This window comes from Pinus tabuliformis, chromosome 3_2, assembly GCF_031772625.1.
Source record: "Pinus tabuliformis cultivar Carrire ecotype Pingquan chromosome 3_2, CPIR1, whole genome shotgun sequence".
Taxonomy (NCBI): Eukaryota; Viridiplantae; Streptophyta; class Pinopsida; order Pinales; family Pinaceae; genus Pinus; species Pinus tabuliformis.
The window spans coordinates 1,253,436,755-1,253,454,196 of NC_142302.1; positions in this window are offsets into that span (position 1 = coordinate 1,253,436,755).

A 17,442-nucleotide genomic window follows, 5' to 3' on the forward strand; every position below is an offset into this window, starting at 1 on the left:
TTAGAGAAAATCACTACATTCATTTTCTTGATATTGACTTGCATCCCCACACATCTACAAAAATGCTCAAGGAATAGTAAGTGCTCTTACAAACCAAGAGCCGATTTAGCAATCAGAATAAGGTCATATGCATACAAAAGAAGCCTTATGACAAACTTGCCCAAATAGATACCATCACCCCCTTGCGAATTTAATCACTCTTCATGTGTAACGATATATAAACCAAAAAGGGTAGGAGACGGTGGGAAACCTTGCTTGACCCCGATATCGCTTCTAAAACTTTCAGAAATTCCTGCTAAAGTTCTAATTTTGACTTTCACCTCTTCATGTAGCCTATGCATAGCTGCTCTCAAATGTTTAGGAACCCCAAGTTCCTCCATTCTATGCCAAAGCTTATCCTTCGGAACTGAGTCAAACTCTTTTTAGAAATCAACAAAGCAATAAAAAACTTCTTCCTTTTTCTCCTAAACTTTTTCAATAATGTGTCTTAAAATTATACAATGATCAACTTTAAAATATTTAAGTCTAAAACCTACTTGCCCTTTAACACGCTTATCTTTGTTTTATAGATGAGGTTTCACAGAGGAAATCATGATATTATTAGAAGCTTCAACCATGAAAATTGAAGTGAAATAAAATGTAGAAGGAAGGAAGCAAAATTTCGAGAGCCCAAAGAGACTTACGGGACCAAGAGAGCGTGTCTTTGTAATACTAAGGAAATGAATCGAGCAATGAAAAGTAACACAAGGATGAAAGGTAACACAAATAAGGGTAATAATTATGGAACAGAGAGCCAGGGATGGAAAATTTAGTAGGAGATGACAGAGACATAGTGGCAGATAAAACTGAGAGTTACTTTTAAGATGGAACGTAAACTCAAAGGAATTATAACGTAGGTGACTAAGGTGCTAGATGGATAAGTAATGCCGGGACATGCCAGAACTTTAATGACAATATGTTTCATATGGAGTCTAACGACAAAGTATTATAACGATGAATAATGTGCCAATTGAACAAAAGACTCGTGTAACACACACAAATCCAAAGAGTAAGGCATTTTTGACTGAGTAATAATCAAATGGAAGCATGTAACGGATAGGACACGATTTTCATTTCCTACAGGTGTAATAGAGCATTTTCATGTTCCAGAAGACATATGTTAGGACTGTCAAAGATTTGTGTTGCAGATAGATAGATATCAAAGAGTGAATAAGTTGAAGTTGCCTGGGCACTTGAGAACGCCAAGGAAATACAAAGGTGTAATGCAAGTTTACAGTTGGCACAACGATTATAAAAGTGTATTATGATAAATTATATAAAATTGGACATATTTGAGTATTATACACACAACCACCTACATACGATATATGGGAAAATTTTAAGGATGGAAATTTATTTTAAAGTTTAAAAATTTTGGTGAATATCACTAGTACATAATATGCAATTTCTAAAATATTTGGAAATGTTTTAGTAAAAGTATTCAAATTTCTAATAATTTTATATAGTCTCTACATAAAATTTTGGCGATTTTTAAGGTTAAACAATTTTATACTATAAAATTTGGGCAAATAATTTTTAGGAAAAATAGAAATTAACGAATCTTTTTCTTAGAAAAAACATGGGAAATTAGCCCACTTGCGAATATAGACATTAATGTGTATTATATAATATGTATGTGTGTATTTTAGGGTTTCGTGCCCTAATTCCAAGTTTATGTGCACTCGTCTTACCCATTTCCAAGTATTCATATAAAAATGTTGCCATCAAACTCATCCAAACCATTGTTTTATATCACCAAAATGCTATGGAGGAGACTGTGCAGGGAGAGGCGAATGCATGTTATGGTCGACAATGCTTTGGTTTTACCTTGATTTATCTGTGTCATTGACAGTGGTTTAACATATAAGTTGATGTGATTAAGATTCGAAAAAAGCAGGAAAATAGAGAAGAAAAGAAAAAAATGCAGGCAATCTAAGAAAGTTGAGACAGATCCTTTCAATCTTAGCCACAGGAGAAAGTTGGTGTATTGTGATGATTGATTTATTTGTTGCATACAAATTGTATAATGTCATTGATAGTCACAAAATTCACTCATTTTTTCGATACAATTCATTTCATATTGAACAAGTTTTTGTTGTTTTAACTAGCTTGTCCAGTTGCTTTAACTACAATATTGTTTGGAGGCAAAGAAACCTACTAATGTTTACAAAAGAATAATTTAGGATATGGATTGATGAATTACTTTGATGATATTTTTGTCAACGTAATTTCATGAAAATTGATGTTTTGTTTGATGAAGAGGAGTAAACAAAACCCAAGGAAAAATGGAAGCTGGTAAAGAAAAGGGCAATAACCAAAGAGAAGAGTTCAAAGAGGCAATCTACTCAAAGAGTAGAAATAGAGCATGGAGGATTCATCGACATTATCTACTAATGTGCAGGAGATTCTCCATAAACTATAGCATTGACACATGCTATTGGTTTTTTCATGTGCAAATATGTAAGATACGACCAAAAAACGACAATGATGAATATTATGAGAAATTGACCAAGTGAAATGCAGCTAATAAATGGATGTGAACGATATGTCTGATGTCTATACCCCATTCCTATGCAAGAATATATTGTTCTAATGTGGTTTTCATTGATGTCAACCTAAGTAGCACTATAAGATGTCTTGTCTTTGTTGGTCAAAATAACATGGAAAATCATGGTTTCTTGCGCCAAGACCACTCTTGTTGGATTCTCCTTATCATGCAAATTCGGATGATATGTGGCACACCACGTGATCCCTCATTATTTGAGAGTTATTTTGAGTTGAAATTTGAGCCCCATCATGTGGTCAAAAACCCCAAACAAAAGGACAATGTGGCAACCTTCCATTGGACATTCTCTTATCTCTTAGGCATAAAAGAATTTTTGTATTATTAAAGGAGTTCCATGTATCATTTTTGGACCAACGAACTTTAGATTATTAAAGGAACTATTTTTAAGGGATTTTTGGACCACTGTTTTTTGATCCATTTCAAAATTCAAAATTCAAATTTTAAATTTGAATTTATTAGTTTTCCCTCCTAAAGTTCCTCAAGTCAGTTAGCCCTCATATGTTACCCTTCAAATCTATATAATGGTGTTTGTTAGCTCTCCTTGAGAAAGTCTTCAACACACATCCTATGAAGTGATTTTAGTCTGAAACATTTTCGGCCTTGTGGAGGATAGAGAAATCAGTCGAGTGGTCAGTTCTGGAAGGATTGTTAAGGTTTTGATTGGGATCAAGGGATTCATTTCGTTTGTGGTTAAAGGTTTCTCTTATATTCTATGAAACATCTTGGAAAAACACTAGGAACTTTCAACCTCCATTTGAAGTACTTGTGGCTTGTGCTTTGATGAAAAATGGCATTCTTCTGGAACATTTTGCAAGGATTGTGAAGGTGATTTAAATTTGACCTTACTCTAATTCTCTGTAGCAAACTTAAACCAAGGATCAATTAAGAATTTTGAGTGTATCAAGAGCATGTTTCATGTCTAGGGAAAAGGTATAATAGACTCAATATGTGGCCCAATTAACTAATCTTCTGCGGTAGCTTTGAGCATGTCCAAATCACATGTAACTCTGTCAATGTTTGTGACTACTACTCCTGGAACCTTTAGTTTTTGGGCTTGAGTACTTATTGTAACTTCAATGCATTTATATTTATATTCACAAGGGAATAAAGAGGGTTAATTGTCTACACGGTATTAAATGGTATCCTACTATTCTGTATCATACATCACTTTTAGTTTTTGGCTTGCTAAGTAGCAGCAAATCTTGATGGAGACACAATTTCGGTGAGTACTTCTAAGGTAATTTTGAAACCATCTAGATCTGAGGCAAGTGTTGTGTATGCTTGATAAAAGTATTTTATTACGGCCTCCTCAAATCATCTTCACTCACAGTCCTATGCATTTTGTATGCCCTAACCCTGATATTTGTGAAAGCTTATTGTATAAAGTTCAAGCCTCAAGCAAAGGAAAATTTTAAACACAAGGGTCAAGTACTAATGATGAATTTGAGTCAATGGGTTTTCATAGCTATCTACAACTAGTAACAGACCTAAGAGATAGGGCAGAGATGATTCTTCATCAGTTGTGGAGCACCTTAATCACTGACTCATCATCAAATCACCATATAATTTTGAGGGTGTTGATAGTGTTGGAAGTCCACCAACACATAGGGTCTCCCTGGTATGAATTCCCAACTAGACCTAACACCATTTGGCATAGGAGACCCATCCGAGAATTTGGTCCAACCACCATTATTGATCTTAAAGATTTTCCTTGGATGCAATTATCAACACAAGAGATTATGCACATAATAAGTAAGTGAGTTAACTTTGTGAAACACCAATTGCAATGCATACAAAGCATTTTCACAGACAGGAAAAGAGAGAGTGATCCTTTAGAAGAAAAGTAATAGTACTATCCTAATAAAGATGCACATGAGAATAGGAAGAATCGTTAATTAACCTACAGAATATCTCATAAAGTGTCAACAATCATGAAAGTAAGTAACAATGCACATTCAACAAGATATATACCAAAGCCAACAAAATAGTTCATTTTTTTTAGTATGTATGAACATAAACATATACCGTAAACATTAAAAGAATAGTCTTACAACATCCACATGGATGAAAGTGTGTCAGCTCTGAGAGCTTCAATATATTAAGTGAAAGTTCGAAGTACACAATTACAATGATGCAACAGTAACCGCAATAATGGAACATTATGCCAACACATGCTCCTCCAAAAATTGATCTTCTCTCATATGCCAAGCTAGAGAAGCCAAGGTGAAATTCCAATTTCTTGAGGCATGAAGATTTATTTATAACGAATGACGTGACCTTTCACCTCTTGTGTGACTCTTGAGCTCCCATGTAACTTTTGAGCCCCTTCATGACTCTTAGACTTCCTAGTGACTCTTCACATTCCATGTGTGACCCTTGGTCTTCGACACATTTTACATTTCCTGATTTTGGAAATTACAAAATTACATTCCACCAATAATGTGGCAAAAATACATGGGATAAAACAACACTCTTGTGTTGACACTTTAAAGAGATACAATTTGGTGACTGTGACATGAGACTTCATTGTAATGTGTCAATGCTAAGTTTTTATCTTTACTAGTATGTCTTCAATTCTTCATGATTAATCTGAGATGTGCTTCATCTTGACCCTCCAAAGGGTCTAGATAAGTATTGGAACCTTCTAAGTCAACATGAGTTTCCATCTCTCCATTGTGTTCTAATATTCCTTTACTCCTACATGATAGCATCTATGTGCCTTATCTCCACAAAGTGTCCTATTGAAACCTCTCCTTAGTGACCTCCTTGAACATCATATTTCCAAGTTCAGATGATAGCATCTACAAATGAAGTTCAATCATGACAAGACAATATTAGTCCCAAAATCACATATTCTATCTTGTTTCTCATGTAAGATGATGATTGTGATGGGATAGTGCACAAGGAATGAGAGAGAGTCCTTCTTAGGCACAAAGCATAGATTTAGGAGGAAAGGGGTGAAGGTTTAGGTATTGGAAATGCGCATTATGTAATGGAAAGAGAGAGAGGCAAGGCTTAGGCGCAGAGGGAAAGTCCAGGAGACAAGGATCACAAACTTGGGCATTGTGACTATGTAATGCGCAATGATTATTGAGGAGGCTCCATGGATTGTGTAGGTTTCCAATGCAAGGGATAATGGGTGAACCTACTATCCACTAGGATTGTGCAATGTAAAATATAAGGCAGGGTTGGTCAAGGCTTCGCGGTGAGCAAGCGTAAGTAGCAAGGATTGACTGATTTTACTCTAGATATGCATAATGTGCAATGTGAAGGGAGTTGTCCGCAATATGGGGGAAGAGGGAAAGTGTAATCAGTAAGAGGCTCATAACTGAGGCTTGGAAGTGCATGATGCGCACATCACTTGGCTTAAGGTCAAAGGTGTTCATAACTTGCACATGATGTGAGGACAAGGAATAACTCCAAAATTGATTGTGTTAGATCGGTAAGATGAGAGAGGGAGAGAGAGAAAGAGCATTCAAACAGGTCCTGAACATGATCACACACACATACACAATCAATAAAATGAGAAGAATATGAACAGTACCCAAAACCAACATGTATTCATTGAAGTGAAAATGAAATGACACTTATCTCTAAGTGTGATCGTTAGAGCTCAAGTCTTCACGACACAAGTGTTGACTACAATCAAAAGTTGTGCTATGCCATGGGAGAGTGTCCAAAACATGTTCATATGATAGATAGCATCAACTAGTGCAATAAAGTGTATTGGAGCTTCCTCTAGAAGGTGTACCAAGGTGCTCTTAACAAGATATGGAAAAACAATCAAAAGTGGCGCATGCAAGATCATAAGCAACACATGTGAAGACAAAAGAAAGCAAAAGAGGCACTTGTAAGAATGAAAGCAAGTGAAAGTGACAATTGAAAGAAAAATATACACATGAAAAAGCACGAGTGGGAAAAATAGACAGTTGAAAAACTTACCCGGATGATGGCACACTTGTAACCATGAGTGAGAGAATGCTCCTTGTGCTCCAAAAGTGCACAGAGCTCAAAAGCGAAAGATGAATGTAAGATGAGATCTGGGATGGTCTCTTTATATAGGGAAAGTAGACACGAAATTAGGCTAAGATTTGTGAGTGCTCTTAGTGCATGTCTAGAAACTAGAATTCGAGAGTGAGTTAACTACCACTAAGAGGTGTGACAGTACTGACTTGAAGAAGTGTGCTTTCACTATCAACAAGGAGTGTGCAATCACTATCTGCAGGGGATGCCCTTACGCTATCTATGGGAACTACACAATCACTGTTGATAAGGACCATGAAATCATTATCAGTTAAGATTGTGTAGTGACTATTAGAAAGGAGTGCGCAATCACTGTTAACAAAGGGCGGGAAACATTGTCACTATGAAGAGTTGGGAATGTGAAAGAAAGTAGTTGAAACACTTAGGGTTTCTAAAGGAATACTTGAACACTTAGAAAAAATGACTTAGCATGACATTAACAGCTTGAAACGAAGGATGATATGATTATAAGGAGGCTCTAAAATTTGAGGGTCGGAAAATTTTGGAGGGTGTCATAGCATCTACAACACTTGGCGATTCATTGGAAGAACCACAACTTCTTTATTATTTCTATATTTATGCACAAGGTCTAGCTTGCGTGAAGTATTGTGTCATCCTATATATCACCATAGCTTTCTTACTTAGCCTAGTAATAAATGTAGTCTCATGTTCCTCTTGTCGGTTTAACACACTCATAGAATTAGTCAAACTTTAGTAGTTTCAATCAGGGGGTAGGAGTATGTAAATTGTGAGTTTAAGATGTTCAAATTTTTAGTATCATCTCTGGTGTTTCTCTGCTGCCATTGATCCTGTTTAGTACCCAAGCGGAGTCACTTTAATGAATCACAAGCATTGCTATTTTGCCAGCGAACTTGTTCAATACCCCGACGAATTTGCTTGCTTCACCTCTCTGTGCATGAAGCCTTTCTCTTCTTTCGCCATTTATTTATTTTATTGTTTTATGCTCATTGGCATTTTATCAACGCTTATTTCACCAAGGGAGGAAGAGGGATACCGACTTATTTTATGACCAAGAGAAGTTTTTCCTTGCTTTGTAGAGACTCTTATATATACACCTTTGCAATTAGTTTGATTGCTTAAGTTTTCTCCTTTCCCTTCTCTACTCAACTGAATTGACATGTTTGAAACCAATACATACAATACTGACTCAAGGGATGAAGGTCCTATAATGGATGTAGGCTTCATAGATCTACTAATGCTTTCCATTTGGAATGAATCGTATTTTTTGTCAAAGCAACATGGACTCTTAAGAAATTTAGGCCCAAACAAAGAAGGGGATTAAAATTTATCCAAGCATTGTTAGTCTTCATTGCTCCCTCTTTTAAAACTTTCGCCACACTACTTCAACGCCAAATGATACGAATTTCACACAAAGTCTTTTTTCAATACGAAATTGTAATAGGGATGTGAAAAACAAAACCAAAATGGAAAGGAAAATGCAAAATGCAAAGAGATGAATGCTAGGTACAAAACAAAGGCAAAATGAAATTGAGTTACGGAAAACCTGTGCAAACAATGCAAAAGAGGATGCAAAGCAGATGCAACTATGTACATGAGAAACAACAATGCAGAGCTATTTTAATGACCAAACAAATTATCCCAAATCCTAATCTAACTGGGATAAAGGTCAGGGTAAAGTGAAATGAAACTTCCAATATGGCCACAAGAGTTATTCCCAACCTACAAACACAAAGATATAAACAATTAGTACCATCATGAAATAATGTACAAAAACAAAAAACAAAAAAAATCTGAATAGCTTGAAAATGATTAAAAATGTTACGTCTACAAATAAAAGCGTTAACCATAAAAGAATGTTCTATCCAGGCTGCAACTCTATCCTGATAAAAAGAATGATGACCATGAACACCCTGAAAAATTCTCACATATGTGCATCCATGAATTTTTTCATTCATAGAAATCTCAAGTTAAAACTAAAACTTTTTATTAGCACTAGAGCTTTCTAGATAAGACTCTTCCAACCAGTTAGAAATTCTATCACGAAATTCATGAGAGGCCTGAAAATCATTCAAAGATTAACATTCATTAGATGAAAGAGCTATATGGAAAGAATCTTGTGAAGAAGAAAATATGATCTTGTTCATGAATCTTGTCAAGGTCATGAGGAGTGGAAGCTAAAGTGCCTCAGCCTCCTGACAAGTCTATGAACTCTCAAACGATGGATCATCAAATTTTGGTGATTTATAAAAATCAACAAGTGTGTCAAACAACTATCATTAGGTGTATTAATGAAAAAAAAATTAGTAAAATGATAACTATTACATTCATTGATTTGATCAAATTTGACATTTATCACATGAGACTCTTCATAGGTTAAGAATTTGGATGAACCAAACAAAGGACTTCCTTGAACATTTAGGGTTGTAAGATCTTCCTCCTCGCCTACTAAATATGTGTGATTAAACAAAGCATGTACAATGGATTCAACCTTCTCATCTTTTGATCATGAAACAAAACCATCACGTGCCTGGTTGTAACCAAGACTGGCATGATAGATATCTAAAAACTTAGAGAAATTGTTGGTCTAAAAGACTCATCAAACACATTAGGTTACAATGAATAGTGTGTTGAATATGAAGGAATATGAAAAGACTAATATGGGGAAACATCAATTGCAACTGAATCAGATTCTAAACTTAAATCCTGCACAATATTATCAGCTTTAGGAAACAAGGGATCAAGATGCATGTTCTTCTCTATAGGCTCATTTAAACATTCATTGTCACACAAAACAATGCCATGGTCATTGTAGGAAGGTGAAAGTGAGAACATTTCATGGGAAGATGGAATATTGACTAAATCGATAGAAATTTCATTAACATGGAAATGACAGGATGGTATATCAATATGGTTATCAGATTGAGTTTTCTCCACCTTAATAGAGTTTATTTGATTTTTTTAATCAACACAACTCTTCCCCTTCCCATCCAAATTTTTTTCATTACCTGATTCATTATTAAAAATATTTTCATATCAATACAACAGTCAATTTCATTTAATACTAAAGATGAAGGAGGATAAGGAAAGTCAGGGGGAACCATTTCCATCTCTGAAATCTAAGGTTTTGTTTGACTCGTACCCAAGAAAAAAGTAGGCATAGTGAAATTAGGGAACATAATACTTGAATATTCTAATTTTTGGCTATCAACATTCATTTCAATTTTAGATTCTTTCTCACAAAGGCCAATTCAACAAGGAAACTTTCTTATTAAATGATACCAATCCTTATCCTTCTCAGGAATGTTATAGCAGATGTTAAGAAATATTTTTCAAAAATCATTTGTTGATTCATTTGACCCTTTTCTGAGTTCATCAATTCCTTAAATAAATCCTCAAAAATAGACTCTTGAAAAGAAAATATAAACTCATCTATGAACAGTTTAAAAGAATGAATAGAATTGTATGGAAAGGTGCCACATTATGACTTGATTGTTGGGTTGTGTTATATTCTTTCCATGACTAGCTCCCCTAGTAAACCGGGGGGTTAGAGGGGCGGAGGAGCCCCCCCTTTGTTGCAACCCACCCCCCCCCCCCCCCCCCCATCTAGGGGTTTGAGGGGGGGCAAGTAGCCCCCCTCTACGGGGTCCAGGGCAGCACCCGAGGGAAATTTTGTTGGGACCCTATATTAGGTGGGATGAACCTAGCTATGGTTTTGTGCATGATTTTAGCACATGGTTTTGGGCGCGATGGTTTTCGGTCCATGGTATTGGATGCTTCGACATGTATATATATGTATTGTAACATTGAAAGGAACATAATGAAAAATCAATCTGGTAGTCCCGGTTTTGTGATCCAGGGGAAAATCTCTATGTCTATGTGTTTTATGTGTTATGCTCTCGCATTGATTATTTTCTGTGTTTTAGAATTCGTATGCAGGTAATTTCTCTGTGGCGTTAAAACATACATTGACACGATCTTGAAAGGTGAAATAGAAAATTATTAATAGGGCAGTGTCATCATGAACATTGTTATCAACACAAATATCAAGAAATCATAAGATATGATTGTATACAGATATTACCCCTTCATAGTCAAACTTATTCTTTGACAAGAGGTTGAAAAATTCCTAGGGATTGAGAGATTTACCTTTTCATAAAAACAACTCGGAATAAAGATGTGGGGAGGAGCCATTTCAAGATGAAGGTTTCAAACCAGACTCTACGGGCTAATATTGTCATCTGGCCCTCCTTCTAGTGCCATTTTTTGACGACACTGAAGTCCACCAATAGAAGGGTCTCCATAGTATGAATTCCCAACTAGACCTCACACCAATTGGAATAGGATCCCCATCCAAGAATTCGACCATGCCACCATTATATTGATATTAAATGTTTTCCTTGTCTGCAATTATCAACACAAGAGAGTATGAACATAACTTTGTGATAATAAAGTAAGTTAAATTTGTGAAACACCAATTAAAATGCATACAAATCACTTTCACAGACAGGAAAAGAGAGAGTGAGCCTTTAGAAGATGTTAGCACTCTGTAAATTTCTCTAGGCTGAAGAGAGAAATTTCAGAGGTAACCACAAACCACTTCTAGGCCAAAATCTAGCCCTTCTAGCCTTGGAGAGGGCTCTCTCACTTAGATTGATCAACTGATCTGATATTAGGCTAGGTATAATATTAAATAAAGTATGTTTTTCAAAGGTATTTTGATGAGAAAAGAGACAGATCCATTGGGCATGGAGTCATGTCAAATTTATTTTTTGTCCAGTGATATGATGAAGAGAGAAAGGGGTTTCTCCATAGGGTCAAGGTAGGCAGTATTGGTGATGAAATCAAGTTAAATTGTTGTAGGAGGGTGAGTGTAATAAATGTGGAAAACAACACATAGAGCATCAAAACTATAGATGAATTCTAAATGTTGCTTTAAGAGGAAAACATATATCACTTGGAAAAACTAAATCAAAGCACCATTAAGATGAATTATGAGTTAAACATTTGGTTTTTCCAAGCAAGAAGACATACATTCAAGAGATGTAAACACATAAGACAAACTTACAAGAATAAAGAAGCACACATCATCAAGATCTGACACAAGAATCCATGCAAATCACCTTTTGTCTTTCATTCATTCACTAGCAAACTTTTCAGAAAATACAGTGCACAAAAGTATGTTTCTCTCTAATCTGAACAAAAATTTAATTCATTAGATGCACACCATAAAATAGACTCAAATGATCCAGTTCCCACTTATAGGGGTCGAATTCCTCATTAGAAATGGTGTTCCTAACTTCTGCAATGAAAATAAAACTTATTGTTAAAGACTAGGGACTACTTATCCAAATCTTTTCTAAGTATTTTTCTTTAATTACTTAGCCCCAAATAAATCCTATGAGTTATTAGATGATTTATTACAATTACTAAGACCATAAAAACAAGTTACATAAGATTTTGAATTGGGTAACTCAGTCAAAAAGATGACAGTCGGGAAACGCAACGCCTCCCCTGCAGAAAAAACACAGCGCCAAAGTGCAACGACTATATTTGAAGTCTGAGACCCTCCCGGGATGCTTATAGGAGACTTAGCCCATAAGAATTAGGTCGATGAGCTGAGAAAGGTGGTACCATTCACTTTTCAGCGTCAAAATTTCGGGTGGTCCCAAAAAACAAATTCACAGTAATGGCAAGTGCACCGGATCGGTGCATGGTACAAACCAAAGCTAAAGCTATGGCCAATGAGAAGATCGACACCCTTGAACAAAAGTTGGATGCATTAACGAAGCAGATCCAGACCTTAGCTGACACAATCACAAAGGGCAAGTTGGGGGCACAATTGGAGGCATATGATTTTAATGAAAACCTTGAGGGCGATTCTAGCCATTCTCTTCACTTTTATGGAAACCACCAACAGTCCCAGCTTCGACCACCCAAGCTAGACATGTATAAATTTGATGGCTCTCATCTGGCCATATGGCTAGCACAAATGGAGCAATATTTCACATTGAATCACATCAGAGATGATGTGACTAAGCTAAGTGTGGGAAGCCTGTACTTGGACCAAGAAAGATGGCAATGGTGGCAGTGGCATCAACGCTGCTATGCAATGCCACTGACTTGGCAGATATTCTCAAAAGCCCTTTCTGATCACTTTGACCATGAATCTAACTTTTTGGGTCATCTTACTAAGCTCCGACAAACAGGCACAGTGCAAGAATATATTAAAGCCTTTGAAGCATTAGCCTTTGAAACATTAGCCTTCCGCACACGAGGTCTAGCAGATGAATTCTACTTGGAATGTTTTATCAGTGGTCTCAAAGACGCCATACAAGCCCATGTCTGACTACAACACCCAGTCTCATGGTTGGCAGCTTGCAAGATAGCTCGTGAAGTAGAACGCGCGTTAGCGGCCCAGTCGACTCGTCCAAATTTCATAGCCAAGGGATGCCCCACCCAGGCTCTGAGCACTACCCAAACACTTAAGGTTCAAAAGGTGTCACCAACGGAAATGGCGGAAAGAAGAAAGTAAGGATTGTGTTACTACTGTGATGAGAAATACTCCCTGGGGCATAAATGCAAGGAACCCAAATTCTTTCAAATTGATGCTACTAATCACAGTTCATCTAAGGAAGCCCCGCCATTTGAGGGACCAGAGGAGGAAGATGAGGACAACCAGGTAGACAATGAGCTCCCAACTACACCTGAAGAACCAGTTATCTCGCTTCATGCTTTGGCAGGAATTTCTTCTCCCAAAACTCTCAAAATCATAGGTTTTATTAAGCATCGCCCTATAATAGTCTTGATTGATAGTGGCAGTACGCATAACTTTATCCATCAAAGAGTCGCTAAAGCAGTGCATTGTTTTGTCAAAGCAGTCTCTAATTTCTAGGTCCAGATTGCTGATGGGGGGACAATGAAATGTGAAGGCCGCTGTGAAAATGTCAAACTTCAAATGGGGGATTATCATCTAAAGACCCACATGTTTTCCATCAACATGGGTGGGTGTGACATTGTCTTGGGTGTCGAATGGCTCCGCACACTCAGTCCAATCACAATGAATTTCCAGTTGTTATATATGAGCTTCAAGCAGAATAACCACACACACACCCTCCGCGGACTCCAAGCAAGTGCTCCTTCTATCATCAGGTCGCATAGGATGGAAAAATTGTTAAAAAAGGGCCACCATGGAGTTATAGCCCAATTTAATGCCATCCAGGCCTTCGAATCCACTTCTCTTCAAATTCATCCTGAGAGGCAACATGTTTTAAACAACCATCTGCAGGTCTTTGACAAGCCTCATGAGCTTCCACCCTCAAGAGGGGAACATGATCATAGCATTACTTTGGTCCCAGGGGCACAACCACCAAATGTGCGCCCTTATAGATATCCTTTTTCCCAAAAGAATGAAATTGAAAAAATCATCAAGGAACTCCTGGAAGCCAATGTCATTCATCCTAGCATTAGTCCTTATGGTGCTCAAGAAAGATGGGGAATGGCGTATGTGTCTAGACTTCAGGGCCCTCAACAAGCTGACAGTCAAAGATAAATTTCCCATCCTGGTTGTTGATGATTTGCTGGATGAACTAAATGGGCCTCAATTCTTTACCAATGTCGACCTTCGCTCGGGCTATAACCAAATTCGCATGAAAGAAGTAGACATTCCAAAGAATACTTTCCGAACTCATGAAGGCCATTATGAATTCCTAGTCATGCCATTTGGTCTCTGTAATGCCCCATCCACTTTTCAGAGCCTCATCAATCACCTGCTCAAACCATATCTCACAAAATTTGTCCTTGTTTTCTTTGATGACATCCTCATCTATAGCCTCACCTAGGAAAAACATCTTCAGCATGTAGATTTTCTCTTACAACTACTTCGGAAGCATAACTTATTTGTCAAATTTTCCAATTTCTCTTTTGGCATTGAAGAAGTTGAGTATTTGGGCCACATTGTGGGGCGTGAAGGTGTCAGGGTGGATCCCAAAAAGATCCAGGCAATGCAGGATTTCCCTCAACCAAAGACCTTGAAGAGCCTGAGAGGATTTTTGGGTCTCACTAGCTACTATCACAAATTTATCTGCAATTATGGTCTCATTGCTAGACCCCTCACTCACCTTCTCAAGAAAAATTCATTCCTCTAGAATGATGAAGCGCAACAGGAATTTATAGCTCTCAAACATGCCATGTGTTCCACTCCCGTATTGGCACTACCCGACTTCACCAAATCTTTTGTGATTGAATGTGATGCTTTCGGTACGGGTATTAGGGTTGTCTTAATGTAGGAAGGTCAACCCTTGTCCTTCACTAGCCAAAAACTAAGTGGGACAAATCTGGGACAATCTACCTATGAGAAGGAGATGATGGCCATCTTACATGTAGTAGATACCTGGCGACCATACTTATTGGGGCGACGTTTCCAAATCCGCACAGACCATCAAAGCCTTAAATATTTTTTGGAGCAATGCCTATCCTCACCACAACAAAATAAATGGCTATCCAAAATGTTGGGATATTATTATGAGATCATTTACAAGAAAGGGTGAGAAAATGTCGTAGCGGATGCTTTATCATGCCAATTTGAGGAGGAAAGCACCCTACTAGCAATCTCTCTTCCCATTCCAGAGTGGATTGAAGAGGCTCGCAAGGAATGGTTTTCACATCCTTTGCTCTCCCAACTCATTAATAAATTGCAGGCGGATCCAAATTCCACAGCAGGCTACTCTTGGCAGGATGAGATTCTTTGCTACAAGGACAAAGTAGTGATATCACCAACATCCACCCTCAAAAGTCGCATTTTGGCAGAGTTGCACTCATCTCCCACTGCAAGCCATTCAGGCTTTCAGAAGACTTATGCTCGCACTCGACGTTCATTCTTTTGGACAGGCATGAAAAAGGACATTCTTACTTTTGTAGCTGAGTGTGATGTGTGTCAGCACCATAAAGGAGAAACAGTCAAATCCCTAGGCACATTACAGCCATTGCCCATCCTTGCTTCAATCTGGACAGAGGTTTCTATGGATTTCATTACAAGTCTTCCAAAGTCAGGCAACAAGTCAGTCATCATGGTGGTTGTGGACAGACTTTCTAAGTATGCTCATTTTTGCGCCCTACCCCACCCTTTTACACCAACTTTGGTGGCTCAATATTTCATGGACCAGATCTTCAAATTGCATGGCATGCCCACTTCCATTGTGTCTGATCGTGACCCGATATTCACCAGTAACTTTTGGCAGGAACTCTTCAGGATATAAGGTACCCAACTACAACTCAGTACTTCCTATCATCCCCAAACTGATGGTCAAACTAAAGCAGTCAACAAATGTCTAGAGACCTACCTTAGGTGTTTCACTTCAGAAAAACAACATCTATGGGTACAGTGGTTACCTCTAGCAAAATGGTGGTATAATACTAACTACCATGCCACCACCAAAATGACTCCATATGAAGCAGTTTATGGTCAACTCCCTCCTTCACCTACTTCTTATATCCAGGGATGCTCGAAGGTACAAGCAGTGGATCAACTCCTACAGAACCATGCAACCATGGCCCACCCCAAAGAGAATCTCCATCAAGCTCAAAATCACATGAAGCAACAGGCAAACCAACATCATTCAAAGCACAAATTTTAAGAAGGGGATCAGGTATTCTTGAGGCTGCAACCATATAAGCAAACATCACTCAAAGACAAGGGTTGTCAGAAATTATCTCCAAAATTCTACGGACTGTATCAAATACTTCAGCGCATCAGAGAAGTAGCCTACAAGCTAGCCTTGCCACCCACTGCAAAAATCCATCCCATCTTCCATGTCTCAGGCCTAAAGAAAGTGGTTGGGAAGCATTGCATAATTCAAACCAGTCGACCGGAAGTCCTCATCAAGTGTAAAGACACCTCTCCAGAAGATGCGACCTGGCAACCAAGCACTGTTCTTCAGCAGTTTCCACAGCTTCAGCCTTGAAGACAAGGCTATTTTTATGGGGGAGGGCATGTTAGGGTCCAATCCTAACCCCCTTATTTATGTAATAGGGTCGATTCATAGTTATAGTTAGTTAAAGAGTCAATAAAGCCCATATTAATAATTGTAAGTGGTCGACCCGCATTTAAATAAGGGACCACAGTTAGTTGCAAATGGGCCATGGTATTAGATAGATGGTATTAATAAGAACCATGGTACTGACACACGGTATTGCATGTATGAATCCTATATAAAGGACAGAGACTCCCCTTGAGGAGCATCGTGTCTTATTTTGTAATTGAGCCCAACTCTATTGGAGGTTGCCCCCTCGAAGAGGCAGGCAAACATTGCTTTCTTTTCTGCATAATAAAATACATGTTGTTATTTCTTATTGTTCTTTGTTCTGGGTATATTTCTTCGCATATTTGGTATTCTGGTATCTTCTCACAAGTCAAGAGCATAACATTAAGTGTTGTCAATAGTGATGATGTACATAAGAGGTGATGTCGCTATCATACAAGGAAAATTCCCTCACGCAGGAGTGGCTCCAAGAGATGTTCCGCTACAGGAACTCTCAGTCAAAAGGACTCCTATCGGTATGACATAGACTCATGCATGATGATGATGAACATCTCGCCAACATGGCATAAAGGGATTTCAATGCAATCATACATGACGACAACATGAGTATCCCATCAACATAATGACAAAGGGATCTCAAATAAAACATGACGAATCATGACAACAAGTACATCCCACAAATGATTCTGCATCACATCAAGCAGGAATCATGAAAAAAAGTAAGAAACAAGATCCCACATCAAACATCAAATAGGGATCTGTGCAGCACAATGCATAGAAAAAGAATTACATGAA